The sequence below is a fragment of the Staurois parvus genome, unplaced genomic scaffold (genome assembly GCF_062004578.1).
Source record: "Staurois parvus isolate SC_StPar_1 unplaced genomic scaffold, SC_StPar_1.0 ptg000014l, whole genome shotgun sequence".
Lineage (NCBI taxonomy): Eukaryota > Metazoa > Chordata > Amphibia > Anura > Ranidae > Staurois > Staurois parvus.
The window spans coordinates 13,082,201-13,095,088 of NW_028317810.1; the positions used below are offsets into that span (position 1 = coordinate 13,082,201).

A 12,888-nucleotide genomic window follows, 5' to 3' on the forward strand; every position below is an offset into this window, starting at 1 on the left:
CACCCTCACCTAACGGCCATCCTCCCTCATTCCTCCTACCACTTCATCCCCCCCAGCCACTTCCTACTGTACCTTTACCCCCTCCCTCCTAGATTGTAAGCTCGTAAGAGTAGGGCCCTCTTACCCCTCGTACGCTGTCTGTCTTTGTTGTACTGTGCCATGTATTGTCCCCCCCTATTGTACAGCGCTGAGCAAACCCTTTGGCGCTATATAAACTCGTAGTAATAATAATAATAATAATAATAAAGTAAAAAACAGCACAGTGTTTCACTGTATGCAACTAATCTCTAAAAATATGTCCAAAATCAAATCAGGATACTAGGATCACAAGTCTACGGGTATCTAAAAAACAAACTTGTACTGAAAGAAATGCACAGGCTACAATCGCTGACCTACTTGTGCAAATACCAGCTGCATGGCTGCCATGGTGGCTTCACAAAAGAGCAAATCATCAGCTGCCTGGCAACACTTGGCTTGTCAGTTAGAATCCCAACACTAGGCTTGTCAGTTAGAATCCCAACACTAGGCTTGTCAGTTAGAATCCCAACACTAGGCTTGTCAGTTAGAATCCCAACACTAGGCTTGTCAGTTAGAAACCCAACACTTGGGCTTGTCAGTTAGAAACCCAACACTAGGGCTTGTCAGTTAGAAACCCAACACTAGGCTTGTCAGTTAGAAACCCAACACTAGACTTGTCAGTTAGAAACCCAACACTAGGGCTTGTCAGTTAGAAACCCAACACTAGGCTTGTCAGTTAGAAACCCAACACTAGACTTGTCAGTTAGAAACCCAACACTAGGCTTGTCAGTTAGAATCTCAACACTGGGCTTGTCAGTTAGAAACCCAACACTGGGCTTGTCAGTTAGAAACCCAACACTTGGCTTGTCAGAATCCCAACACTAGGCTTGTCAGTTAGAATCTCAACACTTGGCTTGTCAGTTAGAAACCCAACACTAGGCTTGTCAGTTAGAAACCCAACACTAGGCTTGTCAGTTAGAATCTCAACACTTGGCTTGTCCGTTAGAAACCCAACACTAGGCTTGTCAGTTAGAAACCCAACACTAGGCTTGTCAGTTAGAAACCCAACACTAGGCTTGTCAGTTAGAATCTCAACACTTGGCTTGTCAGTTAGAAACCCAACACTAGGCTTGTCAGTTAGAAACCCAACACTAAACAATAATAAAAAACAAATAACCCTGATATTGCAAATTGTGTTTTTTTATGCTTTCCGTAAAATTTTCCTAACTTAGCCTGAAATTCTCATAAAGGGAAGCAGCTAAAAGTCTAAAAACATAAAGCAACTAAAAGAAAGCAATAATACAGGCACATTCAACCTCAATGAATATATTCCACTTAAAGTATATGTAAACCCTAGACATGTAAAACAACCCATCCAGTTTAAAATAGTAATGAAAAGCAACACATTTATGTATACATATACAAAAACAAATACCTCCCCCCCCCTTTTTTTTTATAAGTAATCACATACCCTCTGCTCTCAGCTTCATAAGGATCTTAGGAAAATGGGGGAGGAGAAGCAGCAGTGCACTGATCTTCCCAGTGAAAGGCTGTGCAGGAGGTGGTGTCAGCAAAAGTCTGATCATTGGAGGAGAGCAGGCTGAGTTCTCAGCACAGCTAGAAAATGGATTAGTGTAGTCAGTTTTTAACAGGAAAGCAGAGGCACTGGCAGAAACACCAGGGATTTCACATAATGGAAGCAGTACAAAGAAAACAGGATACTTTTTAATACAAGTACATGGTACAGCAGGCATATATCGTGAATATGAAATTTTGGGTTGACATATTCTTTAATCCAAAACTGCATAGTTACCACTCATTCATCCTGATTTACAAAAGCCACAGTATATAAAAAAATAAAAACTGATGATGGGAAAATTTACATAAGGTTAGAAAAAACATTTGCATACTAACGGACATGACGCATAACCCACTGTGTTGAGCTTGGACTTGATTAAATAGAACGATCCATAAATTAAAGTGTTACTAAACCCACAACAGTTACCTCACTGTTACGACCCAGAATTGGGAACGCCTGGAATCCTTTAACTTCTAGTGTTATTAAACCCACAACAAATCAGTCTGTATATGCAGTAAAGCATGCTTGTTATACTCACTGTGGAACCTAAGGGGTTAATCCTCCACATTGTGTAAAAAGGATGTTTGATCCTGACTTCTCTGATCCTCCCCTTCTTCTACTGTCCCATATCCATCTGCTGATAGTACAGAGCTCTAGGCGACACTCTGCACATGCGCAGTTTAGTGTGTATTGCTAGAAAGGGTTATTTTTTGAGAGGGTGCATGTGATCAGCACAAGGCCAATCAGCGCTGTCCAGACAGAGGGTCAGGGGTCATGCAGCCTCATAGGACAGTCAGAGCAGAATGAAAACTCCTCCTACAAGCTTTAACCAGTCACAAATAGACAAAATAAACTTTGCAATCTTTAAAGTGATAGTGCTGAGCAAAATACAAATACAATATTAATATTCAGTCCCAACATAAAATACAAATACAATATTAATATTCAGTCCCAACATGTGAATAATTGGTGCAGTGGTGCTGTATCTTCAACGGTGATACTCCATATTGAAATGACAAGTGCTTCACTGCACCATTGCACCAATTATTCACATGTTGGGACTGAATATTAATATTGTATTTGTATTTTGCTCAGTGCTATCACTTTAAAGATTGCAAAGTTTATTTTGTCTATTTGTGACCTTAGCGCGGTCCATTTTTTAAATATATAAAATTCTGTGTTTAGGAATTCACATTTAGGACTGCTGCTATATAGGCATCTTATATATAGTTAAATTCTTTCACGTATATGTTAATTTTTTCCTCAGCACAACAGCTCCCCCTTTTTTCTTTCAAGCTTTAACCAGTGATCAGCTGGACACTGATAGAAGTCACAAGGCTGCTATATACTGCTGATGAGAAAAGGTATTTAGCAGGTCATATTTACAAAAATAATTGCATTTCCATGTTGTGTGTACTGTGGTAGACCGGATATAGTGACTGCAAGGGGCTGGGTTTAGTAACACTTTAAACTACATCTGTATTTGTTAGAATACAGCCACAATCTTAAAGTTATAAATAATAGAATAGTGAAATTGTTTTGTTCCATAAAAAAAAGAGGCATCTTGCATGTCAGAAGCTAAATATCACCCCTTTTGAACTTTCCCACTCCTCCCCTGAACACCACTAATGCCTGAAACTCATTTCCCAATCGCCTACAAAATGAATGAGTCTGCTTACTTTGAGAACACAAAACCACAAGTGTAAACTTTTATCTTGTTTGCGCTGCTGCCCTGTATACAAACGCCACAATATACAGTACAAACCTTTAGTAGTGAACAGGCAGATTGATACTTTAGCTCACGACGGTGAAAATAGCATATCTGACACACAACTGTTCATCAGTGTGTGTGAACAGTGTGTGTGTGTGTGTATATATATATATATATATATATATATAAATAAATATATATATACACATACATATACACACACTCATCAAGCTAACTTCCTTTTATTCTTGCATAAAACAAGCACTCTGCATGCCAAATATACATTTCAGGAGCAGAACACCAACAGAACCTCAAGGACACTCAAAGTCCATGATCCTGGCCCTCTGTGCTGTTGCATCACTTGTCCTACTGTTCACCTTTGCATTGCTCTTCAGTAAAACGTAAGTCAAAACCTGAGCTTGCCATAAATACTAAAAACAACTACCCATGTATTTTTTTTCATTTACAGATGAATGGAAAAGCAGACGCCTTTAGATCGAATGGCCACCAGCTGCCTTTAGTGCTTCGGGACTCCAACCCTTCTATGGAGTTCTCAGCTCTTTACCCATTCATCACAAAGTCTCACTACGCCAGCTGTAGATGAAGTCATATTCCCATTTTCTTATAACATCAGATAAATGATCTCGTCAAAAGTGAGTATTATGTACAGGAGAGGAAGTAGAAGGGAATCACCCCATGGAACAAAAGGCGGATGTTTTAAACCCTTTTAGCTGTAGATATTCTGTAGTGTGCAGCTCCCCTTGCACCCCCCCGTAATACCTACCTGAGCCTGATCTCAATCCACCGATGGGCACAAGAGCAGAGGCTCTCCCAGGCCTCGCTTTCCTCATTGGCTGAGGCCCATTGGCTCCTGCTGCTGTTAATCACAGCCGGAGGAGGTAGTGGGGGGCAGGACTGAGCCATGGTTTGTGACACACAAAGGCAGCTCAGAAGTGAGCATGCACGACTGTCCCCACAGCAAGCAGCTTTCTATGGGAGCACTCAGCAAGGGGGAGAGGCCATATGTACTGACAGTGGACCCGAGGAGGAGGATCAGGGCTGCTCTGTGCAAAACCATTTTACAAAGCAGGGAAGGATGATGTGTTTATTAGTTTAAAGAAAAAAAAAAAAAAAAAAAGCCTATACAACCACTATAACCACTAGCGGGGCACCGAAATGAAAACTCTGGACCAAAACCAAAAATTCAAGATGCACTTGGCCAAAAATGGACATTTTTAACCCCTTGACGCCGATCACACGCAAATATGCGGCCTCTCGGTGTCTGGGCCTTGACGCCGAGCGGCCGCATATTGGCGTGCAATTAAAAAATACATATGTGCTGAGAGCGCGCGCCCTGTGTGCTCCCAGCACATATGTCCGCTACTCCCAGAAAGGTCCTGATCTCCCCTTTTGATCGGGACCTTTTCCGATCATGTGATCACCGTGACAGCAAATAACGGTGGTCACATGATCCTAAAACCCCGTCCCGCCTCCTGAAACTCTTAAAGGGCCGGGAGGTGCCGGCGCCAAGAGGTTGTGTGTAATATATATATATATATATATATATATATATATATATATATATATATATATATATATATATATATATATACACACACACAGTATGGGTGTGTGTGTTATATATTCGACTTTTAATATAATGAATTTAAATGACTATGAATTTAACAAATACAATCCAGTAACATAAAATAACTTTTATTGAAACTAATTTAACAAACACAATCCAGTAACATAAAATAACTTTTATTGACACTAACACAAAAATTGGACAGAAAATAACTCAGACAAAAAACAAAAAACTTAAATAGAAGCTTTTTTTGCATTGAAGACAATAGGGAGTGTTTTTGCACTGAAGTCAATGGGACAAGATTTTGCACTGAAGTCAATGAGATGTAATTTTCCAATGAAGTCGATTATCATTATAAGCAACTTTTTTTTCTACCGGCAAAATGCCAGTAACCCTATTTTTGGCCGATATTTTCAGCGACTGATAAACATGTGCATCACTAATAACCACATATTTAATATTGACAAGCATACTCACAAATGCTACTTGGATTGTTTATTAAGGAGTTTTTCACTTGACCTTTACCAGTAAATTGGAAACATTCACAGACCCAATAAGAACAAGCAACCGTCATAATGAATGGAGTGAGCAGCTCTAAACACTCCACAATCCACTGAGATGCCTGATAAAGGGCAAAACACAGAAATACAATATATTGAACATGTGTGCAGATATTGGCCAATGTTTCACTTCTTTGCATCACAAATGAGAAAATTCCCATTAAACAAAAATAATTCTATTGCAAGTCCGGGTGCAACACCACAATTTTGAACTGGATGCCAAAGCCAAATTCTGAATTCTAAAGGTCAGTTCAATACCAGTAACATCTCTGAGGCATATTTTACAATCAATCCCTCAAATGCTTTTTAACTCTCATCAATGGCAGATATCATGAACAAAATGTGTACTAGAGGTTATAGCCTGGGATTCCAGCTCTCCTTCCAAACTTACTTTGGAAAGGATGGCGCTGATGATGACCTATTTCCCATTAGTAGTATTGGTGAGGGTATCATTGCATTGATAAACAGCAGTATATAAATCCAGAGAAAGCTTTTCAAACACATTCAATTCTCTTAAACACATCACAGACTGATATGGTGCTTAATCTCGGTTTGGTGGGCTTGTTCGCCTTTGGGACAGGGCATACAAAGCAATCTGTTTAGCCAACCTACTCATGGCTGATCCACAAGTGGTGGATATCTCCAATTTCGTGGTGAAAATGGAAAACAGCTATAACCGAATATATCTAAAGGACAGAATAATGTTCTTGTAACACAAAACATACAACTACAGTTCATGCGACAACTACAGTTACAAGGTGAGTAATTTGAGAGGGACTTTAGATATACCTCCGGTGTTCATAAATGAATCAACAAATATATACCGTATATAAGCATAACAAAGTTTATTTTATTGATTACATACAAAAAAGTTTTTCAAAAAAAAAAAAAAGCTGTATATACAGAATTATATTTCCTGAACACTTTGTGTGTCCTGAAAAGGTCTACGGGTTTCACAGGTACTCCCGCTTCTTCAGCACCCAAGTAGTTAAAGTAGTTATATAAGGAGGACAGCAACTACTTACATTATGTAAAATATATTGTAGAACAAAATAAAAAGGAAAAAAGAGAGAACTTGAATAAACAATATTTAACATACAAAAATCCAATAATACCTTGTCTGTGTCATAAAACAGGCCGATCATAATCAATGTGATACACACTGTCTGAAATATATCAAAAATGCATTATGAAAAAGAAATCTTACCCCTAAATAAGGGAACATAGAACCCCAATAGAAAAGTGTGAGTCCCACTCAATTTACTCATCTTAAAACATTTCAAATAGACAGGATGACACCCTGTTAGTTCACTTGTGTTTTTATTATATACACCACCCCATTTACTATATACTTCTACAGTTGCTGGTAAGGATGACAGTATATCAATGTCTCTTTCAGTTTGAGAAAAAAATAAAAAAAATAAAGACTCATCTGGAATATTTCTGTTGTGTATGTGCACACATGTTCCCGCAGACTGCATCCTGTCTGCAGCGGCTTATTGAACACAGCATTTCTTAAGGTATCAGCCCTGGAGGTATTTGAGGAGATGGTGCAAAGTGACCTTCACAAGCACAGAAGTGGAGTCATCAAGCCTGTCAATACCATCCTTTGTCCTTTCCATTGGGTATTTACATCATACAGTGAAGTCACAGAATGAAAGGACTCAGGTATGTAACACCTACTCTGCAAGTTTGAACAGTGCTCCCTTATTGGAGATATTTCACAATTGTGCCACTACAATAAATACCACAGCCAAAGGACACACAACAGTCTGGCATACATATTTCCATAGAACTCAATAGAAGCATATTTCCATTCCAGACATATATCCATGTATATATCCAATTTCCCCCAAAAAAATACTTATACAAGCTACTACTACCCCCTCCCCCAAAATAAAATACTATCACTATATAAAGTCTACAATCAGCAGCTTATGAGTGAGGAAACAGTTGCTTGACCCAATTTCTAAAACAAAACAAAACAAAACAAAAAATATATATATATACAATATTAATGCTGCAAGTGCAGGGCATAAAAGGGACATCAATCATTTCAGTATTAACTTTATTATTATACAGGATTTAGATAGCGCTTTCCAATATAACGGGAGACAATAGAGCAACAATACAGTTCAATACAAGAGGGTTAGGAGAGCCTGATCCTTGAAGCTTACAACCTTTATCTATACTGGCATCTTAGCTTTCGCAAGACAGAATTTACATAAGTCAAGAACAAGTGCAGTCATTAAATCCAAGCAGGCATCATCATTACTATACATCTGCTACAAGGCCTATAACTGCTGAATTGTTAGCGAACTGTAAATCATTGCTTCTACTGCTTAGATCAAATATTTAGCAAAATTGCACATTTTCCAGCTTTGTTTTTCCAATTGTCAAGTGTATTTAAAATTAATAGACCATTAAAAAAACGTTAACTGATGCTTACAGTCAATACAGAGCTGCCCCCCCCCCCCCATTTGTACTTTTTCATCAATAGATGACACCAGTCTTCCATGTTGAACTCAGTTGCCTTCCTGGGAGCCCTGGCTGTCATGGACACATCCCTTGTGACATCACTGGACCCTTGGAAAAAGGGTGTGTGTATACATATATATTTTTTCTTTAAGCTTGGGAGGGGAAGGGATTTAATAAGCTAGAGATCAGCACTCATAAAACGAAACATTTAACGTTTGGTCAACGACAGCTGTTTTCCCTGTTGGTTGCTCATGAGTTATTGTGCAGCAGTAGTTCCAATTTGACCTTGAGCTCTTAATGTAAATTTATAATGAAGCATTTGATAAAGATATGCTATGGCTTGCTTTTATGATGGAGGAATCCTTCAAATCATTCTCAAGTGTCAGGAAACCCTGCTCAGGGTGGATTATTGTGAACAGTAATCTGTAGATAGAAGGATAAATAAAATAACTAATGTGCTGTAGAGTATTTTTAATCACATGGCTGCTCTTTATGACCACATTATTTTCAGCAATAATGAAACAAATAATAACACTGTCCAAAAACAAGAACCACAGACAATCAAAGATCTGTTCCCTTACATAAGGGGTCAGTGAAATGCTCCCTTTGGTGGTCACTGGAAGAATGGTCACATCACACTGGTGGTTAGTGTGAAGAATGCTCTTTAAAGTGAATGTGAAGAACGCCTCTCTCCCAAACTGTTATAATGATCAATGGTGTCGGAGATTGTGAAGTTAAAGCAAGATGCATCTGAGCACTACAAACGAAAAACGCTATTTAAAGAGGGGCTCCAGGCTTCCCCCCAAAAAATTAAGTCAGCGGCTACAAATCCTGTAGCTGCTGACATTTAATATAAGGACACTTACCTGTCCAGGGGTCCAGCGCCATCCTCACACGTGCTAGTTCTTCACTAGTCTCTGGATTACCGGCACCGCATAGCAAGAAAGAGAGACCGAAAGTGAAGCCATGCTTCGCAGCCGGTTTCCTACTGTACATGCGCAAATCACGCTGTGTCTTGTGAATGGTCCTGTAGTCTGCTGGGACCTGTGAAGTACCGGGTGCCAAGCTTCCGACTCAGTTTGCCACAGCGGACCAGGTACCCGCTCCCCCCAAATGTGGCAGAGGAGGGTGCATACAAGCGGAGCTTCCCTCTTTGGGTGGAGCTCTGCTTTAATTCACATTTAATATTCAAAGAAAGTTCATCCATCCAGTCATCCCTCCTCCCCTCCTGAATACTCCTGGGATGTATGAAATCATTTGCCTAAGCCTGGAAACCAGGAAGTAACTGAAGAAACTGAAGAATAACTGAAGGAAAAAAAAAAAAAAAAAAAAAGTTTAAAAGAAGTAAATATATTATCCTTCCTATTTATGTACTAATGCTAGCAGCATAAGGATTTAAAAAAAGTCAATGTTGATTGAAATTCCGCTTCAGGAGGCAGAATTTATTCATTGCTCAAGGAACCCATAAACATTTCTGATGGAACCCTAGGATTCTATGAAACCCTTGAGAATAGCTGATCTAGATGAAAGAGTGCTTGAAGACCTAAACCATAAATGCCAGAATCCAGCTTATGTTAAACAGGAAGCAACCACAAACCCTACACAGAGAAGACTCGCTTCCATCATGCATTTATGTGAATTCCACAAATACTCTTGACTGAATGAGCCCAAATTACCACAGACCCACTCCAGAATCTAGTGGAAAGGGAGGCTATTATAGATGCACAGGGAAAGGGGGACAACTACATGTTAATGGAAATGTTTACATGTGTTCGTACCTTGCAGTGCCATTAATTATTAATGGCACCACAAAATACTAAAGCAAAGCAGATCCAACCCACATGCACTGCAGAGCACCACAACACACAGAAATCCATACTACTCTGTGTTGTGGTGTATGGTGCATTGGGAGTTCATCTCAAATAAATGGCCTGCCTTAACACAACACACACCGACACTTGGCACAAGGCACATATGCAATACACAAGAATTGCCAAGAGTAAAAAGGCCCATCTCATTTAAATTAGTGGTACACCAAAATGAAAATACTGGTGCCGAAACCGAAAGTTCAGGATGCACTTGGCCAAAAACCGAAAAGGACAGGTTTTGAAAAATGCATATATTTTTCAAACGCAATTTTTTAGGAAAACAATGCACATTTAAAAAAAAAAAAAAAACTACAATATATACTCCATTTTTTTTTGTAAAATATAAAAGATGATGTTGCGCCGAGTAAACAGATACCCAACATGTCATGCTTTAAAATTGCACACACTTGTGGAATGGCACCAAACTATGGTACTTAAAAAATCTCCATGGGTGCCACTTTAAAAATTTAACCACTTGCCCTCCAGAGGAAAAAGCTATAAAAAAAATTGGGAAAAAAACAATATTTTTTACTTTTTGCTATTAAAAATGTCCAGTAAAAAAAAACATAAAAAAACTAATTTTGTTAATCCAAAATGTATTCTACTGCATGTCTTTGCTAAAAAAAAAAAAAAAAAAATCCCAATACGTTTAAATTAATTGGTATACATGAAAGTTATAGCGTTTACAAATGGCGGTATATATACTAGGATTTAATTTCTACTAGTAATGGCAGTGATCAGCGACTTATAGCAGGACTGCGGCAGACATTCTGACACTGGGGGGAACTGACTTGGTGTCACTGACATCAATACCACGATCAGTGTTTAAAAAAAAAAAAAAAAAAAAGCACCAACACTGTACTAATGGCAATGGGCAGGTAGGGGTTAACATGGGGGGGCGATCAAAGGGTTAACTGTGTGCAGGGAGTGTTTTACTAGGGGGCGGTGTCAGTGTGCTTCACTGTACTCACACTGTTCTGGATGTCTGTGCATTGCCATCCAGAGCAGTGTGCACGAGCTGACAGGGAGGAGAACTGTTAGTAAACAAAACAGTTCTCCTCCCCGTCGGAGATCATTGGAAATCACCGGGCGCCAGCAGTGATTGACAGCCGCGGATGGCAGCGCAGGTAGGGCGCGCGCCCCCTATTTAGAAATGCAAAATCACACATATATATGTGATTTTGCGCACCCCTTCCACCCTGTAGCAGTATTTCTGCTATAGGGCGGTCGAGAAGTTACAGAGGAGGTCTAGTGATAGAATAGAATAGAAAGCCGTTTACATATGTGGATGTGGCCTACGTATGCGATCAAAACTGCACGCGAGCATGGGGGATGGAGGTATTTTAAACTTTTTTTTTACACTGTCCCTTTAAATTTTCTTTATATGTAAGGAATGTAAACATCCCTAGATAGAAATAAGCAGCGACAGGTAGTCTTTATGAAGAGATCTGGGGTCAATAAGACCCTGCATCTCTCCTCTACAATGTAAAGTACTGGATAAAAAAAAAAAGCAAAAAAGCATTGATCTAGTGCTTTAAAACAAAACAAAAAAACAGGCCTTGTTTACATGGCGTTAGAACCAGAAGTGATGTAATGATGTTGCTCCGATCCTCCAACAGCATAGAGATGAATGGGGGCCATCTTTCCTTTACTGATCTCTATGCCCAGCGCCAGGATCATTGGATGGGTTCTCCGGTAAATCAGTGGGCGGTAGGGGTGGGGCTGTTTTGGGCACCTGTATTGGTGCCTATTTTCTTATCAGCCAAAGGCCGATAGGGGTATTTTCAGCCGCCAAAATTTCGGTGCATCCTCAATTTAAATACAATTATTTATTCTATTAGTGGTACTAAATACAGTTACCTAAAGTCATGTCAGTGCAGTATGATGTGTGAGATGAGCGAGATGAATCATTATGAATGATTATCTACACGGTTTTATTACCCATACCCATTGTCATCTGCCTTACTCAATAATTCCATATGTGATGTGAACATGTAATTTAACATTTCAGCACTGTACTTGCAAATAATGAGCCACCAAAATGTCTTTGGTATTTTAATGTAAAACTATTCTGCTATGTCAAACACTAATGATGACCACACACAGGCAGATTATTGGACAAGCTGTATCCTGCAATATCAAATGCTGTGTCTAATGTGGCTTAACAGATATACAGAGGTGCAGACAGCTTTACTGTACCCAGGCTCTAAAGGCAAAGGACTGCCTTGCACACAGCACAACGAAGAAAATGGTTATATTTTTTTTTACTCGGCCTTAGTGTCTTTAGAAAATATACATAAACTCCCTGCAACTTTCCTATGGGTGACTGTGACAGAGTTCACCCGATGGGCGCTTTGTCAAGTTCCTTAGGCGACCCCAATGTAAAGGGTGATATGGGAGCGGTGAGAACACAGAGCAGGAGACAAGAGATCCCTGTTGGCTCTTACAGCATTAACGGATGAGATTAATGATTAACAGATCAGAGGCAGTGGGTGGTTAATGTACAATTTACAGGTCATTTCAGCGGCACTGATGAAAGGGAAGGAAGCAGGCAACACTCCCAACATCTTCTGTTGCAAAACATAAAGGAGAAATAAAGGAAAGGAGGGGGACAGGAGCACAGAGGCCATCCTCTACTGGATTTAGACCATGTGCTGTGTGTGCTATAATAATGAAGTCAATGTGCTTCTCCTACCCAAACTTCTCTATGATCTCCAGTGAAAGACATTAAGGAGACATACGTGTCTTATGTAAATAGGTTGATTAAAAGTAGAGGAGCAGAGTTATTATTATTATTATACAGGATTTATATAGCGCCAACAGTTTGCTCAGCACTTTACAATATAACGGGAGACAATACAGCAACGATGCAGTTCAATACAAGAGGGATAGGAGGGCCCTGCTCCTGGGAGCTTACAATCTAGGAGGGAGTTAGGGCTTGTTCACACTTGACTACATTTCTAACTCTTACCAAACACTCCTAAAGCATTAGTATAGGCGTTAGAATTACAAAACGCTCCCCAAATGCCCTATCAGCATTTTATAAGTATTTGACAAGTGCTAAAACCACACCACAAACTAAATAA

The 12,888-nt window shown here is 39.4% G+C and overlaps 1 protein-coding gene across 1 annotated transcript in view; it reads right to left on the reverse strand.

Moving 5' to 3' along the window:
• The window catches only part of ZNRF3 (zinc and ring finger 3), a 219,557-nt gene that overhangs the window by 32,962 nt on the left and 173,707 nt on the right, over window positions 1-12,888 (reverse strand).